The sequence below is a fragment of the Chionomys nivalis genome, chromosome 20 (genome assembly GCF_950005125.1).
Source record: "Chionomys nivalis chromosome 20, mChiNiv1.1, whole genome shotgun sequence".
NCBI lineage: Eukaryota > Metazoa > Chordata > Mammalia > Rodentia > Cricetidae > Chionomys > Chionomys nivalis.
The window spans coordinates 48,758,914-48,775,005 of NC_080105.1; the positions used below are offsets into that span (position 1 = coordinate 48,758,914).

General features: G+C 46.8%; 1 protein-coding gene across 3 annotated transcripts in view; it reads right to left on the reverse strand.

Annotated features, from left to right (window-relative positions):
* Positions 1-9,806, reverse strand: part of Zmat4 (zinc finger matrin-type 4) — a 349,005-nt gene extending 339,199 nt beyond the window's left edge. For all 3 annotated transcript variants that reach the window (XM_057752101.1, XM_057752098.1, XM_057752100.1), the window contains exon 1: positions 9,675-9,806. The gene's annotated coding sequence lies outside the window, so the exon portion shown is untranslated. The remainder of the gene's footprint in view (positions 1-9,674) is intronic.
* Positions 9,807-16,092: the final 6,286 nt, after the last annotated feature.

The window sequence follows — 16,092 nt, forward strand, 5'->3', positions numbered from 1 at the left end:
CTGAAAAATGGGGGAGGGGATATACCCCACCCACATCTGAAGCTTCCAAGTACAAAATACCACATAAATTTTGGCTCTTATTAAAATAAATAGAGCAGCAAATTATGTACACACAGCTCCTCAACCAGCCCCGCTTGCCGCAAGCCTGCCCGCTTTTTTCCCAATTAAGCCTGCAAAAGTCCCAAGGTTATGCCCATGAGAGCCACCATCGGCCCTGCTGTGAGAAGGGAGTCCAGAGCCTTCATGTGTCCCAACACACATCATGGAGCCAGCCAGCTGTGTCCTCCACCCCAAGCAAGCTGACTTGGCTCTCCAGAGTTTAAGCAACAGAGGAAATCACAGTGGGAAGTGCACACAGTCTGGAAAACAAGAACAAATGAGACTCTGGGGCAGGCTGCAGCCGGTGGGGTCGCCTCCGGCTCAGCACCCACAGGCCCCGCACATCAGTGTGCAGCCCCTGTCAGCATGCTCCACACTGTCCTGTGGAGCATACAGAGCTCAGCAAATCAGCCATTCTGCAAAGACCATGGCATCTAGCACCAGAGAGCCTTGGGTTTGTGCCTACCAATGTCACTCAGCAGATTTACTACCCTGATTCAGTCACAAGTCTCACTGAGCCTCAACTTCTCCATTTGGGATACATGGAAACAAGCGACCAGGAATGCTAAGACAGGTCTAATCACTGTGACAGACGGCCTGGGCTGTGGCGAGCAGGTGGGCCAGAGGTCACAATGTCCGGCCACCGGAAATGCCTGTTGCCTGTGCAGGGGAACAGAGGATGAGCTCTTCACAGAGATGTGCCTGTTGGATTTCAGGGCTGGATTCAATTATCACCTTCCCAAACACACTGAAGACAGGTGCTGGTCTGATGGAGCGAGCACTGAGCCTACAAGGCTGTTACACGTACAGTCAGTCACTGATTGAACATCTAGGCTTGGTAGAAGGAATTTAAAAGAGCATCATTTCTCTGTGGAAGAGGAGGCAGAAAGAGTGCCGGAGCTAGAGGGGATGGCGGACACCAAGGAAACAAGGCTTCTAGATACAGCAGGACCACTTCACATATGAACTGACCAAGGCAGCATGCACAGGGCTGCACAGATCTAAGCCAGTGCTGAGAGGAGACGTGGACACACATCCCCAGCTCTAACCCTGAAGCTATCTCCAGTGGGTAACCACTTGCAAATGAAAAATTAGTTTTCTCCAATGGAGTTTCACTCGGGATACAAACCACTCCTAAGGGCAGGCCCCATGCCCAGCAGTAGATGGCCAACATGAAAATAAATCAATGATATTTTTAGAGGTTCTTTCTCTCATAATACTTTGTCTGGGCATTTAATACACACACACACACACACACACACACATATATAAAATAGTTTCCGATTTTGAGTTTTCATGGAGATTCTGATGTGTGGATGTGTGTATCTATGCAGCTTCAGGTGATCTTTGTGCTTTTCTCTGGCTCTCGTTTCCAATTTGTTTTGTCCCATTCTGGTTGGTTTGTTTGCCTTTACTTCTTGGATACCTGACTGTTTTCTAATGAGAGAGAGGAGGGGAAGGTGTGAATGGATGAGAGGGGTGAATCTAGGAGGGGGGGAGACCATGATGAGAATATATTGTACAAAAAAAATCTATTTTCAAATATAAGGAAAGGTCATTGTTTCCGATTTGTAGACTAACATTCTTCCTGAAAGATATTTGAAAAATTCAAAAAGTGAAAAACAACAAAAAACAGTTTAGCTGTATCCATTTCCGTGTTGTGGCATTCCACTCTACGTTAACTACAATTCCACGCTATTTACTTTTCCATCTTTACTTAATAGATGTATTATTAGCACTTTCGGCATCCTTATATATTATTCGGTGTAGTTTTAATAGCTTCTTTGATTTCCATTTTATAGATGACCCATATTAGATTTAATTAATCCCCCACACAATGTGTTGTCGGCATAAAACTACTGAAAGGAAAATTCCTGATTAGAGTGACTTCCCACATCTCTGTTTATTCCTTTAGGGTTAATTCCTTTGCGAAGACCTGCTTGCTGGCATAAAGGGCACTTCCGGAGACCTGTCTCATATTTTCAAATTATCTCCCCACCAGTGAAGTATATGAATATCCATTGTTCTCTACAACACTGGGTGGGACACTGACATTTTTCATCTTTGCTAATTTATTAGGTAGCCAACAATATCTTGGTTTTAATTTTGCATACTAATGACAAGGCTGGTGCATACTCTGGCCACTTATTTCTTTTCTATATGTTTTTGAAGTATCTGCGCAGAAGTCTCTGGCCACTTTTCTATAGACGGAACAGTTTCTAACGTTCTGCAGAAAAATAGTTCACATTCTCCTTTGATGATGCTGCACCTGGGCTTTGACCGTCCTCTCTATTAAAACATGAACTCTAACACCTCACGTGTATCCTTTCCCTGTAGCTTGAAATAATTTCCTGCTTTGAATTTTCGTTCGAGTTGCATTTATTTTGTGTATATGTCTGTGCAGTGCCCACGGGGGCCAGTAGAGGGCATTGGAGTCCCCTAGAACTGGAGTTACAGATAGTGAGCCATCATGTGGGTGCCAGGATTTAAACCCCAATCCTCTCTCTGGAAGAGCAGCCAATGCTCTTAGCTGCTGAGGCGTCTCTCTGGACCCTTATCCCATTTCCTCTTATCCTATTTCAGTAGCATTGGCTGGCCTCGTCTCTCTTCTTTATTCCACATCAGCTGGTCCTCGTCGGGATGCGCCTTTCCTTTTCCTTTTGCAGGGGCAGCAGCAGGGTTGTTGTGGGGAACATGTCATGGCAAACAAGTGAAAAACAGTGGTAACTTTGCGGAGTTGGTGCTCTCCTTCTTTGTGTGGGTTCTAGGGATCGAACGCAATTTCTCCAGCCGCACAAGTTCTCCTGCAGGCCTCAGGCAGTCCATGGGTCTTGCATAGTGAGCTGCTTTCCCAAGGAGCTCCGTTCCATGCAGGCAAAATGCCCTTCTCTAATAACTCGCATCCTCCCTGGAATTCAGTTGAAAGGCAATGAAGACGCCTGCAGAAGTCACCTTGGCCCTGGGAGTTTTCCAGACCTGAGCTGGAAGTGTCTTCAGTGAGCCATCTTACTGACCTCCCTGTTGCCGCCATCTTTCCATAGGCACCTGTCATTTCACCTGTCCCAGGCTGGCTCTTCCCTTCTTAAGCCCCGCCCCAAACCTCACCTTCTCCACTTGGCAGCTACCCAGGCTATTATTCCTAGGTTCAAATGAGACTGTGTCGTTTCTTGCCTGAAACCCTTTTACCCCCTCACCGGGCCAACTGAACCCTTCCTACCTGGCAAGCACCCCAAACCCTACTGCCTATACTCCCCCAAAAGACACCTTATATATTCAGATACAACAGCACCCAGGTATTTCAGGCATGTTGTGCTGTTATCCCTTGCTTTTGAGCTGTACACACGGCTCACCTCTGTCCATCCCTCTCTCCTAGAGCTGATAGTCAATTACCTTTGACCTAGTCTCAATTGCTCATTCCTTCCAGAGACTTGCCCCAGACCAATAAGCCACGCTGAACCTCACACCCAAGACAAAGATCTTATCTACTATCTTATCACACCTATTTTAAGTACAGTCCACAGCAACAAAACAGAGGAGTGAACCGTGAATGCAGGTGAAGATCACTCTGAAGGACAAAAGACGCGAGGAACCACTCTGGGGGCTTGCAGATATATCTAATGGATTTCTCAAAGTTCTCCCTCAGGTGTGGTTACTCCACTCTCCCTCTGCAAATAGACTCCAATTCCTCCAACTCCTTCCTCTGGGTCTTCCAGAGCTCCCTTGTGGTCTAGCTTGCACCCCGCGGAACCTGTCTGACCAGCACAGTACGATGCCTGCAAGGCCTTTCTTTCTTCCTTAGGCTCCTTTACATCTCTACAGCCATTCCTTGGGCAGACATCCTGCCCTGCAGCCAGAATCTAAAGATTTCTTACATGACACTCAGCTCTCACACACTCAGAGATCAGGAAGTGAAGATCTCCCCCAGCTGCTGCCTAACTGTCTTGTTGGAAGGATGAGGCTCTTCCCCTCACCCCACAGACAACCAGACTTTGGGCCCTGAGAACGCTCCTGTGGGCCAGCCCTCTGCCTTCTATTGACGTTCCACACATGTTCTGCTTGTTCTGAAGGTAACGGTGAACTATTTTATTCATGGTATGACCCCTGTCATGGAACATTTTTGTTCCATTATTTCCATGAAGAAGTTGAATGGATAGCTACAATCTGTAACCACCGTAAGATTCAAGTTCTGTATTTTTCATGATTTCCCTGTCTCTCTTCTTGACGCTCCCTTCTCTATCTAGTCCCTTCTTTTTGTTGCTGCCGTGTGGCCCAGCAGCAACACTGCAGAGTCCCCAGGGATGGCAGAGCAGCCTCCTCCCAAGCCATGACCGGAGACGGAACAGAAAAAGTGTGGTCAGGTGCATGTGTGCAATGGGCGCTGGAGACAGCACAGGGCCAGCAGGGGTATCAGTGAACTATCAATGAACAGTGTTCAGCTGCAGGTGTCAATCTCTGCCATCCAGGTAAAGAGATGGGAGGAGTCAAATGAATCAGTCTGTTCCATTTGGGAATTAAAAGGAAATGAGCTACAAAGAAAATAACCCCAATTCTGAAGAAGAGGAAGAATGCTTAATTCTGGTCTCAGTTCTCTCACGGATTCCCTAGGTGATGCCACTAAATACTTTTACCTCTGTGAGATCATTTGCCAGGTCTGCAAGACATAATTCCAACAGACAGAGGGTCCCTAGGCAATGGGCAGAATGTCCCCATCCAGGTGGCAGCCAGCTCAGGGCAGAGGGAGAGGGTTCCACCCAAGGGGCCTCACAGGTCCCCTGCATTCCTCACGCACCCCAAGCACTTCAACTTTCAGCCCGGAAGCCAAGGGTGCAGTTTGGGAGAAATCATCATATGACTTCTCCGGGAGAGAGATGGAGCCCGAGGCTCAAGGAACCCTGTCCTTCCCCGGCTCACAGTCCTCCAGCTCCAACTCCGGCTCACACCTTCTGCGTATCCTTCTCTTAAAGATTATCTTGGAGGCTCACAACCTTCCCTTTTTAAAAAAAAATCTTGCTGATGGAAAATGCTTCCTCATACCTAATCTAAGTCCATCTGCTGCAATTTTTGTCTATTTTCTCTCGTTCAATCCTTACTGGAGATGGAGAACAGCTGGTCGCCATCCTCCATATAACATCCCCTCCTAAACCAGAATCAGTTATGACATCACCCCTCAGCCTGGTTTTTTTTTTTTTTTCCTTCTTCTGACACACCATCCACTGTGCCTCCTGACCTATCTTCGTAGATTCTAGCTCGGAAAGTATGGCCAGTCACCATGGCAGCATGGGAGGCTGCAGAGCTGTGGCCTCCACAGCAGGAGGTGGACTCCCTGACAAAATCAAAAGAGAAGGTCACTGTGGAAAGGGACCCCGAAGAACACAGTCCGATCTCCTTACACAGGAAAAATCTAAAAGCCAAAGGAGCCAGTGAGTGCAATGCCCAAGATCACACTCCAGGGCTCAAGTGCCAGATTTTTTTTTTTAATATTTCTTTTTTGTTTGTTTGTTTTTGATAGTGGTGGAGGGGGGTGGGGGTAGAAAATCCTTACATGACCTAAGCTTGTCTTAAACCCAAGATCTTCCTGCCTCCACCTTCCAACTGCTGGAATTAAAGCCACGTGCCACTCACTATCCGCAGCTAAAACCCCAGCTATGACCACAACTCCCTGCGTAGCCACGGCAGTGTCTCAGCTGACAAGAAAAAGGCCACAATCTCTCAGTTTGCATCTTTCCAGTTCTGTCTCTCCTGTCCTGCCAGCAGATGCTGAACTTCTACAAACATCTTTTGGGGGTTTTGTTGTTCTTGTTAATATGCAACTAGTCGATGTGAATGTATTCCGGAGGTAGAGTGGTGTGCTCTACAAAGACAGAAGAAAGACTTCAACGCCCCTGTAAGTTGCACTGTTAACTTAGTGCAAGGAAGTAAATTTGATCTTTTCTAATTGCCGGTAGCTTACAGAGAAAAGAGCACAAAGAAACAGAGAGAATGGCAGACAAACTACACTGTCCACTAATGTTCCCAAGGTCAGGCCCCAGCTGGACCGTCGGGAAGCTGTGGAAGGGGGTAAATGGAGGAGTGGTCCCCAGACAGAGAAGCAGCAGGAGTCCCATGCCTGGTAGGAATCACCTTTGCCCTGAGGCATCTGCCATGTCCGCCTCACAGAACCAGCAGCCCACCATCCATGGACGCTACAGAGGTCTGAGTTAGAACTGAACTTGCTGAAAGGATTACCTCATCGATTCCACCCGGCACTCCCGGATGGCTAACTCAGCATTCCCGGCGTCTCTGGTCACTCTTTCTGAAAGGTGGTAAACAGGGTGTCTATGAGGAAATCTCACCTAGGGTGTCCTGAGATGGTGGGAAGAATCAGAACAGAGGAAGGAAAAAGACAGGCACCTACCTATCAAATCATTAAGGTACCTGCGTCAGGTGAACTAAGTCCCCAACTGGGATGAAGGATGAGGTGTGGATACGCAGAAAGGTGCGTCAGATGAACTAGTTACTCATAATTCTAGCTTTGAACACTGGAGGACACTCGAGCATGGAGAACACTGATCTTGGATTTCCAAACAGCCTTTTGCCATTTCGAACAAACAGTGGCACACTGCGGCTTAATCTTGTCGACTTTCAAGGATGTTCCCGACTGCCTCAAACCTGCAGACACACCCTCCCTGAGGAGAGCTGGGAAATTCAGACATCCGCCAAGAGAAAGAAGACATCATGACAGCGTTTACCAAAACGCCTAACCCAATAAACGTGTTGATTTGATTTCCCCAAAACCACAAAATTAAATTTTAAAAGAGAAAACAAAAGGACACCCCTCTGATAGAAATTTTAATGTTTTCAATCCTGTTTCTGGGCATGATTTTCTTTAGCAGCAAAATCGGCACGAGATGATGAGATCGAAGCAGGTTGGCAAAGAGATTACTTATTGACATGGAGAGGGATGACAAGGAGGATGGTGGGCACTGAGGTCCAGAGGAGTACGAAGTTTCTTATCTGCCAGGGCAATCAATCACACTGGCCTTAGAACAGCAGAAGGATGGAGCCCTTCCACGACACAGTAGCTCAGGACAGAAGCTCTGGCTGGCCAACTGGGCAAAAAGAAAAACCCTACATCGATGCACGGTACCCACCCAGCTTCCTAGCTGAAGCTTTCATGCTCAATTTGATGAAATGACAACCAACAAATTTAATCTCCTGAGCATCCATCAGCCCCTTAACACGCCAGCAAGCACCCAGCCTCACAGGAGTTAATCAGCCACAAGCCACGATTATGTTCTCCACCACAGAGGTTCAGGGTCCTGGGGTTTGTGATCACACTGCCGACGGTAAAGCTACAATGAGGGTGGTTTGAGTTTTGTCAATTACTCTACAGCTCCTATACTCATTTTTTTTAAGCTTAAGTTGTTATTTTAATGATCTCGGTTCCAAATGAGGAAATACAAGGAAGAAGAGTGAGGGGGAGGAGAGGGAGAGAAAGCCAGGGCTCCTGCATGTCCCACTTGTACTTCCCAAAGCTCCCTGGGCTCCCTCCCCCACCCAGCCTTTCCCTCTGTGGATGAGTCACCACAAGGAGCTGTTTTAAAACGCCTTCCTTTAATGTTCCCTATCATGATAGACATCAACAGATCACAGATTGGCATAAATTGAAGGGAGACCCTAAGTTCTGCTCCTGGTTTCTGGCCCTGGATACCTCTCAAACTCAAAAGCTTTCTTCAATGTATACCTATGTCTATTACAAAAACAGAACAAAACAAACAGGGTGTCTGCATTCAGGTCGCTTTCTCGGTGCTGAGTACTGTCCCCATGACCCCTTTGGGGTCATATGCCTTACGTCACAGAGGGGGAAAAAAGTGTTTTAGAACTGCCCCCAACCACCTAGAAAAGTTCAGCTCCACTCAGGGACCTTGGATAGCAGGAGTCGTGCTATGCGGAGCCTGGGATTTGTTTTGCTACTTCCAGCCAACACGTGCACAAAAGAGGTCGGCCATCCTGACCAGCTGCAACCGCACAAGGCTAGAGGGCTACTTCTTCAGCCACTGGGACTAGAACTTACAGAATAACAATTCCCACCCAAAACGGTTCCCAAAAGGGAGAGAAGGAGAACCTGTTGTGTGTGGTAATGAAGAACGGAAGGATTGAAAGTGGAAATGATGTGTGTGGCAGAAGAATCAAGGCTGTCACACCTCTGAGGCGGCGAGAAAGGTGTCACAGGGACGTGGCGGTGTTGAGAATCCCTCCCCAGGTCCCCCGTGTCGGTTCTCTTCCCTGGCTTCAAGTCTGGGACAGAAATCAAAGGGAAGGAATTCACCTGGACCCACATCCCCCGAATCCCAGGGACTTGTCATATCACCTGGGGACTGGAAGGCAGCATCAGAGGATGTCGCAGGTACGACACACCACTGAGTGCCTTGTAGTGATGGGCACCAGGAAATAGCTGCGTGGAAAAGCAGGGAGTCCCAGGCCCAGTACATCACCTTCACCTGCACTGGGGACACCATCTCCTTCTTAGGGTCCACTTACCTAGCAATTCCCTGTGGCAAAGGTGGATTGAAAGGCACTTTTATCAAGTATCAAAAGTGGGTCTCAGTGAAAGTGAGGGTGGGACAGTCAAGAACTGGTGAGCATTTCTACTTGAAGAGCAGTTACCAGAAGCAGTGTGAGCAGGGACTCCAGCACCATCTTCCTGCCACAAGTCACCTGCGCATCTAGATAAAACTAACCCCCAGCAGCTTCCCTCTCCCTGCAGCCTGGCTTCCCGAACTGTGGGACCTCAGAATTCCTTTCTCTGATTGGAATGTATAGCGCCCTGAGATAAAATTCAGCCCCGTCCCCACTGTTTTTCGGGGTATGTATACCAAATCAAGAAAGTCTTCCAGAGTGTTCAAGAGCTAACCAATGAAGTCATTTCTTTGTCGATGGCAAGGGTTTATTTCTCACCAAGTTGGGTGATGCGCAGATGGATATTCATGGGGTCAAACGGGACAGGCTCCTACACCCTGTGAAATTTCTCTTTTCACCCTATGAAGACTGATGCAGAAAGAGTGGGCAAAAGTAGCCCAGGAGAAGATGGGAAAAGTTTGACGAACGTCTGGAGTTGAAGGGTCACAGTGCTTTGGGCAAGGCAGGTCAAGGTACAGCGGGCAGGGCAGACCCGATGGCAGAAAATTCAATCAAACCAAGCTTGCTTCTGGAACTAGTTCATGGATATGGTCACAGCACAGCATCATTCTAGCCCAGGAAGCCGCCGATCTGGGGTCCAGCCTTGGTCACCCAGCAAACGTGAGTCTACACCCTAACCCCGCAGGTCACCTAGCCCCCAAATCAGACCCATTTGATGGTCCTGGGCGCTGCTAATTAATAGTAAACAAACCCAGCTCTTGACGGCGCAGAAGTTTTTCCAAATTGTAGGCTTGTTTTCCTCCCAACAAAAAAAAACAGTGGGTCTCCACCTTTGTCACCTTTCCTCCCCTTAAACTTTTCTCTTCTGTCTGCAATCCCTCCACCTGTGCTAACTGCAAGCCTGTACGAAAACACAGCGGAAGCAGCCCCCTCTCCCGGGACACAAATAAAGGTACCTTCTCCGAGAAGCTGAGGGGTTCACTCTCGTCCGGAGGCTCGCTGCCCGGCCGAGCGCAGGAGGACGCAGCCGGGTTGGAGCACGCTGAGGATGCTGCGTTCCTGCCTCTGCGACCAGACCTTTCAGCAGCTCGGACCAACTGTGCTAGCGATGCACTTAGCAATTATCGGCTGGCGCCGATGCCCCGCCTCCTGCTCTTGTGATTGGCTCTCCAGTCCCGGGCAGGACTGCATTGGTCTCGGCCGACCTCACTCATTGCTTCGGCTCCTACTATTATCTAAGCCATCAAAGGAAATAATTCCATGTTTCATTGACAACCTGTAAGGTTCTCCTCCCGCCAGGTGGCAGGGGCGGGGGGACGGGGAGTCCAGAGAAGGGAGGGAAGGAGAGCCAAAAATGGGGGTGGTCGAGAAAGGAAGAGAAGGGGTAGGAGGATAGGAGAGAGAGAGAGAGAGAGAGAGAGAGAGAGAGAGAGAGAGAGAGAGAGAGAGAGAGAGAGAGAGAGAGAGAGAGAGATTGAGATTCTTACCCCAGCATTTTAACTTCCACAGAACAAAGCCCATTGCAACAATTATCTGTCTTATTTCCTTATGTCTCCCCTTGCTGGTAAATATTCCCGAGGCTTGTGGGAGTCACAAGGGGGCTTGCTTCTGTTGTATCACACGCTCCGGAAAGCAGAACAAGGTTGACGACTGAAGAAACAGAATGGTGCTTTTTACACCTTGGAGGTCATCTGAAGGTCATTTCCGATTGTTCAGGGTGTCATGGTATATGCTTTAACTAGTAGTTCACGTGCCTAGTTTTCCCCCTAATGGTCCATTAACTGCCCCAACGCCAGCTCACCATTTCCCATTTCCGTTTTACTCTATCTGGAGTCTGGAGAGAGTTGTTCTTAAAGTCCACAAAAGTCTGGGATTTTCTTTCATCACTGGAGGCCCAAATGAGCAGAAGATCTGGACCTAAGTACCTGCCAGGAGCTTGTTTGTTTGTTTGTTTGTTTGTTTGTTTGTTTGTTTTTCATTATTCTACCCTGCCTTCCTTCAATTAATTGTACAGTCTCAAAAATCATAAGTCAAAGCAAGCAAGGGGGAAAAGAGAGCGGAGCCTCAACCTACATCTGGTGAGTAATTCAGTTCCTCACTCAGACCCACATAAAGAAGGGTCTGACTTTGGTCCAGTTTCACGTTTGTTCACCATGTGAAAAGAACGTAATTTAGAATCTGCTAAGAGAAATGATTAAGAAGGATCTTTGAAAGATAAAGTGCCCAGCAAATCTACTCCCAAGGCAGAGAGCGACTCACTGGCAGAGCGTGTACTTGCCTGCCCTGTGGAGGCTCTGGGTTAACCTTCCGGGTGCTATGATTTCATTAACTCAAAGGGAAGGGGGAAAAAATCAGGTTCCAGGTTCATTAGAGCCAGTCCTTCAGGCTTCTCTACTGGAATTCCACCTCTTCGGAAAGACAAACCCAGCCCCACCCCTGTCCCCACCTGTCCTGGGCTCTGAACAGCTGCCATCCTGTTGTCCCTCCACCTGGTGGGATAACACACATCCATGCCTGGATCCCTGAATGCATTCTGTACACTGGGAGGATGGAGATACTGTTGAGATGGGCAAGAATAGGAGATAATTTATTACACTCCCCTCCTGTAATGACCCACTTGGCAGTGAAGTTTCTTCCCCTGCACACTCCTTGCACGCATGCTCCTCTCTCAACAATGCACCTAACAGCCTCAGAACCCCCTGACCCCTCCGACTGCATTAGACTACATGTATTTTTACATAACAATAGGATGAGTTCTCGGGCTCCTGGAAAGATCAAATATGGACAGTTTCTATTCAAGTGTATTCCCGACATATATAGAAGGGCTGATCCAGCCTGAACTAGTTTAGGCAAATGTGAAGGAAGGCAAAACTGTGTCCTCCTTTTGGGAGAATCCCCCATTTACCATCATTATGTCTCTGCATATGCATTAGCCAGGCCGTGGAGGCATAGGCCTTTAATCCCAGTGCTCAGAAGGCACGGGCAAGCACATTTCTGAATTTGAGGCCATCCTGGCAGCCTGGTCTATGGAACAAGTTCCAGGACAGCCAGGGCTACACAGAGAAAACCCTGCCTCGAAAACCGTAAAAAATAAAATAAAAATAAAAATAAATGCATTCTGGGAAGGGACATGCACAACAGATAAAGTGATTGGACTACCTCTAAGTAGAGAGCCACTTCAAGTACGTCCCTTAGTCACCAACCCCACTTTCCTCTGACTCTATAGAAAGAGTCCTCCAGCTGCAGCTTAAAGCTTATGAGAACTTTCACTCATACGGTCTACTGCCAATCTCCGCAATGCATCCATCTTTAATCTGTATCATTGCTTATCTCTAGGTTAAAACTATCTTGCTTCTTTTGCAAATCTGCATGGCGTTTCACTTTCAATTCTTTAGAGAAGAGGCTAAGAAACTGGACACATCCAGTCCAGACCTTGGCCTCCAGTAGCATCATTTTGTGTATCCGTATAACTCATATTCGGCACACACTTCAGCACCTAGGTGTTCAGCTCTGAACCTCACAGAGCCATCCTTCTGCTGCTCTAGCTCATTCTTAGGAGGCTGAGGCAGGGGAGCCAACTCCAGAGGCCTAAAGCTGAAAGTCAGAATGAAGGCTGTGGACTTCCACAGTTTCTGAGATGATGCCAGGCCCCCAGTTCCTCTAGCACTTCATTCGGTGCCTCACTGACAACAGAGACAGAAATTACAGTTCGACACTGTCACATACAAAAGCCTGAGGAGGCCCCTTCTCTTCGAAGGACCTTGACCCACTTAAAACCAGACCCTTGGCTGCAACTCAGAAGAGAATGTCAGAACTAGCCACCATATAACAGAGCTGTGGTTCATTCAAAGGTGTGTCTGTCTAGACTTCAGCCAGAGGGTGAAGAAAAGAAGGTGTTTAGGAAGAAAGGAAGGTGTAGCTGGAAAAAAAAGTTGGGTGGGGAAATTCCCTAAGATTTTGGTGCATTTTAAAACTTTTATCTCCAAAGAGTTGCTAAGGAACTTGTTTTGTTTGCTTTGCTGCTGTGAAAACACCAATGTCAAAAACAACTTGGGGAAGAATTTCAAGAATTTCAATATTCTTGGGGAAGAATATTTCAAATTGCAGGGTTAGTCCACAACTGATCAAGACATCAAGACAGAGTAGAAAGTGAAGCTAAGACCATGGAGGCATACTGCTTACTGGGTCGCTCTCTCTGACTCTTGATCGGCCTGCTTCTTATACAGTGTAAGACTGCCTTCCCAGAGATGGCCTGGGCCCTCTGACATCGATTAGCAAGAAATATGTCCATAGACTTGCCAAAAGACCACTGACTAGGCAATTCCCTCGTCTGACAGCTAAGGCTAACTAGGGCAATCTACACATTGTCAACTTGATACAAACATGTCACTTTAAGCCATAACCTTTCATTTCTTTTTCCCCCAAGTCAGCTTTAAACATTCTAAGGTCTTTAAAATATTATCACTTTAAAACTTCAAAGTCTCTATGCTCCAGGTTCCTATCAGAGCAAAACAAAAACCAAAAGACAAGTTACATACTTTCTTATTCCCAGAGGGAAGAATCACTACACAATTACAATCATATCAAAGAAAACCCCAAATTAAACAGTTATTAAAAGCTCAGTATCCAACATCGTGCACTCAGCCAAGATCTTCTAGGCTCCAAAGGGATGAGGTAACTCCATGTCTTTGCAACTTACAGCCTCCACCGCTGGTCTTGTAGGCTCAGATTAGCTCTGCTCCACTCCAGCCACTACCTTTGGTGGATGTCCCACGGTCCTGGCATCTCCAATATCCTGGACACTCCACTGCTAATGGAATTTCACCTTTCCCCCAGTTGATTCCAGGCCTTTCTGATGAGACCATGAGACCCCAGTGCTGCCACTTGGTGGTGATTCCTCCATCAATCAATAGTCAGAAAATGCCCCATATCTGTGCCCACAGGTCAATCTGATTGAGGCAATCCCTCAGCTGATGCTCCCTCAGACATGCAACACATCAGGTTGACAGCTGAAGCCAACTAGGAAGAAACATAAATGAGATCACCCAGAGGTTCCTCAGGGGTCCCTAAGTGGACAACATTTGATAAGGTAGAAGTCTAGGTCACAGGAATGCAAGATGGTAGGATGTCTTTGCTATAAACCAAGTTGACAGTCTGGCTTGAGACTTCCAAATAATGTCTTGGAAAAGGAATGAAGTCATATATCAAGATCATATGCATTTAGGCATTGATCCTGATTCATTGCTATTTTGACAGAAAACATCCACATATCAAAGGAGTACTAGTCTGCCACTTTGAACATCTGATCGTACCGGAATCCTTGCTTCTCAGCTGGAGGGAGGCCCTCCTCCCGTCCTCATAATTTTCTCCATCTTTCAATCATGCTTCAAGTATCTTTCCTCTCCCTCAAGTACTTGAGGGAGTGAAAGGATGTGGGATGTGTGGTTTTCTTGCATGTCATCATCTCCAAAATGGCAGTCATTTCCATAGTCACTTTCCCAAACTGGGCATGGCTAGCAGGAGAGACACTGTGTATGCCTGTCTGTCTGTCTGTGTGTGTGTCCGTGTGTGTATCTGTGTGTATCTGTGTGTGTGTGTGTGTCTGAGAGAGAGAGAAGTGAAATTATGAACATTTTCATGAGGACAACTCAGTCAGTAGAATGATGGCTTACTATGCACAAAACCCTAGACTTGATCCCCAGCACCACATGAAACTGGGTGTGCAGCTCATACCTGTAGCCCCAGAATTCCAGAGACAGAGGCAGGAAGATCAGAAGTTCAAGGTCATGACCCAGCCACATTGCTCAGTGAGTAAAATCACTGTTTTCCATGTTTGATGATCTGAGTTTGATTTCTGGGACTCAAATAAAAGGAAAAAAACAACTCTTACAAATTGTCCTCTGACCTCTACAAGTATGCCTTGTCTTGTACACACACACACACACACACACATGCACACACACACTAAATGTAATTTAAGAGATAAAATAGGTGTGTACTCATTCAAGGAGGTCAAGGTCATGTCATCCTTGGCTCTACAGCTAGTTTAAGTTCAGGCTAGGCTGCATGATATCTGAAAGAAAGAAAGAAAGAAAGAAAGAAAGAAAGAAAGAAAGAAAGAAAGAAAGAAAGAAAGAGACAGAGAGAAAGAAAGAAAGAGAGAGAGACAGAGAGAAAGAAAGAAAGAGAGAGAAGAAAGAGAAGGAAGGGAGGGAGAGAGAGAAGGGAAGGGAAGAGATGGATGTGGTGGCACAAACTTGAAACCAGCTTGAGCTATGTGAGATACTTTACCAAATAATAATAATAATAATTTTTTTAAAACCAGAATTCTCTTGAGTACCCATTGAAAGTTCAATTGTCCCCAAAGGAAAGACAAAGCATTGCAAGTGACTTTCTAAAAAGCCTTACCTAAAATACCACACACAAACACACATACACTCACAAACACATATACTCACACATACAAACACACACACTCACACACACACACAAACATACACACATAAACACACACACACACACACACACGAGAGAGCAGGGGAGCCGGAGAGGGAGAACCAGCCAGAGCATGGACTGCAAACAGTTGTTTATGTCAGTGACTTTTAAATTCATTGACCACAAAATAGTCTCTTTGAGAAAAGGATGATCCCTCTGTGCCCCATAGATCAACGCCTTAATTCTGGGAGCCGGAGAATGCATATTAGCTACGCAGATCTCTCCGCTGCATAGCATCAAATATTAGCCCCATCCAATTTAAACTCGCCCGGGTATGGAGTGCACTGAATTCCATTTTGCGGGCAGCACTGACAGTTCAGACCACTCTGATTTAACAAGTTTCAGCATATCAGTGGTCTGAAAGGCTGTGGTGTGGGGCTTCCTATTGCATTTGAAGTGAGTAATTAAGGAAGGGAATACGGGTTCCTTCATCACAAGACAAACGAAACTGCAGCCTTTGGAACCGCCGCCTTCCTGTGGGCAACCACGTGTTGCATGAAATCCCCCTGCCCTGCGTGCAACGCCAAAGGAGTTTCCATTCACCCTTCTGCTTGTCCCATTTTCTCAGTGATCATTTATTTATGCCAGATTCTGATCCTAAAAGGGAGGAGAGGAGAATAAATCTGGGCAATGTCAAGAAAGAAGGAAATGTGTGAAAACACCAGCAAAACGACTTCCGGCACCAGGTCTCCGCTAATTGATGCCAATGTTCCAATACCGCTTCGGTGAATGCCCGCTAGGCTAGTACAAGGATATCTTTCCTTGTCCTTTCTTTACTATCTTATTTAGTATTGAATGACAGAAAGGTTTCTTTCCCTCTCCAACACCTCTCCAAGCACTGCTTCCTAAGTAGAGAAACACAGCTTTCCTTGCTAGTTA